Source organism: Orycteropus afer, unplaced genomic scaffold (genome assembly GCF_000298275.1).
Source record: "Orycteropus afer afer isolate SDZICR_OR568_19922 unplaced genomic scaffold, OryAfe1.0 scaffold00412, whole genome shotgun sequence".
NCBI classification, from domain to species: Eukaryota; Metazoa; Chordata; class Mammalia; order Tubulidentata; family Orycteropodidae; genus Orycteropus; species Orycteropus afer.
Genome location: NW_006921999.1, coordinates 124,567 through 128,105, shown reverse-complemented (window position 1 = coordinate 128,105; position 3,539 = coordinate 124,567). Strand labels below are relative to the sequence as shown.

General features: G+C 38.5%; 1 protein-coding gene across 1 annotated transcript in view; it reads right to left on the bottom strand.

The window, feature by feature from the left end:
* Positions 1–3,539, bottom strand: part of LOC103208103 (ephrin type-A receptor 6) — a 1,324,606-nt gene that overhangs the window by 1,273,438 nt on the left and 47,629 nt on the right. The window lies entirely within an intron of this gene.

The window sequence follows — 3,539 nt, the reverse complement described above, 5'->3', positions numbered from 1 at the left end:
CTACTTCCGTAGTGATACTGCCTCGGAAACCCAAGGAGGGGTCGCTATGAGTCAGGGCCGACTCGACGGCACATAACAACAATAACAACATCTTTTACTTCGTCTCCTTTTTATCCTTTTGTTTTTTGATTCTCCCTCCCTTCTAACAGGAAGAGGATATTACCTCTCCATTAGTCAGCCATATCTACTGCACTGACCACCTCACCCAATGGATGAGCACCACTATCAGTTCTATCATCAGGAATCTATCAGTTGTATCACCACTATCAGTGATACAACACAACATCAACAACATACTGTGGACAACACCTGATCATCCCACCTGCAGCTCCTCTTCAAATCAGAGACCTGCACTCACATTCCCAACAGTTATTGCACCAATCTGGCAATAGATAGGCATACACCAGTGCTATCAAATTGAAAACAAAAGATGCACACCTGCTCTACACATCTGGATATATCTAAAAAAAAAAAAAAAAACAGGGTGAAACAAGCCAGCATGCAGTCAACAAATAAAAACAACAACTTAAAAATGTCTCAGAGGCAACAGACAACTTAAATTCAAACAAAGAAACAGGAAAAGATAGCAGAAGTAAATGACAAATGAGTAGAATTGAACTGGCTGAAGAACACAGGTACCAGGTAGAAGACAACTCCCTTGACATCATCATGTATGAGAAGAGCCAGAAAAGAGAATGAATAAAAATAAAGAAAACCTAATAGTTATATGGCATGACATCAAAAGAAATAACATATACCTGATTGGATTCTAGAACAAGAGGATGCAAACATACACAGACACACAGAAAAACTGTTGAAGACGTGTGCCAAAGGGGCATGGAGGCTTCATCTTATGACCTCCTCTAACCCCACAAGAGGAAGGCAGAATCACCATCAGTAGCCCCCGGCCTCTTTCTGCACAGCCAGACATGTTGCCTCCCTCCAGCACTTTCATCAACCCTGGCACCTCTCTGCTGGGTTTGATAATTCACTTAAGTGGCCACAAAGAACTCACAGATTATGGGGTTTATTAGGGAAGCAACAGACTACAATTCATGTTCAGGAACACACTCAGTCTCTTGCAGCCAGCCGTTTCACTCAGCAGCCGACAGTCTCAGTAGCACATTGCTCTCTCAGTAGTGCATGTTTCTTGGTGTCTCTCTCCCAGCAGTGTGTGCCTCTCACATCTCTTTCTCAGCAATGTGTGTCTCTCACATCTCCCAGCTGGCAGTGAGAGATTTATTCTGCCTCTATGAGGGCTCTTTTTGAGCCTGCCAGAGTGGACAAACTAACCAATCCCAACATAAGAATTCTATACACCTGAGAGAGTAAGAGAGAGAGAGAGAGAGAGAGAGAGAACTTCCCAGAAAATTACTTAGTGCTGTACCCAACAGAAATATCCAAGGTGTGTAACTTTAACAATCAGGAGCTACTCAGATGCTCATGGCAAATTCCACCTGGATTTTACAAAAACTTATGGCTAGAAAAGCCATACCAGGTAATTTACTACACCACAACTTGCTAGGAGAAAATTTCCCCAATGTGATGAAAGGGGAAGCAAATATACATCCAAGAAGCTTAGACAAACAAACAAACAAACAAACAAAAAAACCAGAGAGAGAATGCCACCAAGCCATATCATAATCAATCTTTCGAAAACCAAAACAAAGAAAGAATCTTGAGAGTAGTTCAGGATAACGAAATCTTACCTACAATGGGCAACCAATAAGACTAAGCTCTGATTTCTCAGTAGAAACCATACAAGCAAGAAGCCAATGGGATGAAATATACAAACTCTTGAAGGAAAAAAACCACCAAGACATATATGCAGCAAAACTGTCCCTTAAATAAGATGGTGAAATTAAGATATTCCTAGACAAAGAGAAATTAAAGGAATTTTTAAAAACCAGATCGACCCTACAAGAAATGCTAAAGAGAGTCCTTCCAACAGAAAACTAATAATGGAAGACAACTTAAGATGAAGATATGAGACAACATCACCCAGAAACCAACCCAGGAAAATAATTCTCAAATTTAAAATAAGCATACTGTAAAAACTGTGAGGAGGCCACATGTTCTGACCTCCTCTAATCTCACAAGAGGAACTCAGAGAGAGTTCTGCCACCAGGAGGCCTCCTTTTTGAGCCCGGCAGGGTGGTCCAACTAGCCAATTATAGCATCAGAACTCTAAGCACCTGAGAGAGTGGGCACCTCCCAGAACATTGTTTTGTGCCACTCCCAACAGAAATACCCCAGGTGGACACCTTCAGCAATCAGGAGCTCCTCAGTTGCTCATAGCAAATCCCACCTTGGAGTTTACAAAGACTTATGGGTAGAAAAGCCACACAAAGTAATTTACTATACCACACATACAAAATGGAAAACCAGAGGAGGAAATCTGTAAATGAAACTAACTAAAAAGTAGAGGAAATAAATTATATAATTAAAATACTTCAATATGGAGAGGCAGTCAGGATGATACAAATATAGAACAAACTGTTCTAAACTTAGGGAGATAAGAATTTACTACAGGGTAACCAAAAAGAAAGTTAATATACCTTTTACCTGAAATAAATAAATGAAAGAAGAGAGAAAGAAAAGAGAGAGAGAGAGAGAAAGAAAGAATGAATGAATCACAAGGACTTAGTAAACACAAAATCAAAAATAATTAAGAAAAGGGAAAGAAAACTGGCTAACAAGATGAACTAATGAAGTCAGCAAAGAAAAATATTTGAAAAAAGAAATCATCAGCATCATAAGAACAACAACAATATGACTGCAGTAAATTCATCCTTTGTCATTAAGCGCAGAAAATGTGAATGGATTAAATGCAACAGTCAAGAGAAAGACAGTGGCAGACTGGATAAGAAAATAAGACACATCAATAGGCTGCCCACAAGACAGTCACCATAGACACAAAGATCAAAAATAAAGGGATGGAAAAAAATATATGTATCAAGTTAATGGAAACTGAAAAAGAACAATATTACCTTCTGATAAAATAGACTTCAGGGAAAAATCCAGCATAAGAGACAAGGATGTACTTTATATGGAGATAAAAGGGTGAACAGAGCAGGAGGACATAAATGTAATAAATATATATGTACCCAATGAAAAAGCTCCAAAATACATAAAGCAAACATTAACTGAATTGAAAGGAGAAATAGACATTACTACCATAGTATGAGGAGACTTAAACACACCACTTTCGATGAAGGATAGAATAACTAGAAAAAAACTTAATAAAGATATAGACGGTCTCAACAACCTAATCTAGGAACTTAACCTCATAGACATATCTACAACACTCTAACCATCAAAAGCACAACACACATTCTTTTCCAGTACACATGGATCATTCTCCAGAATAAATGTGTTAGGCCACTGACAAGCCTCAATAAACTTAAGAACATTGAAATGTTACAAAACATCTTCTCAGACCAGAACACTATAAAATTAGAAATCAACAATAGGAAGACCAGGGGGAGAAATATATCAATATATGGAAACTGAATAACACATTGCTCAGATATCACTGG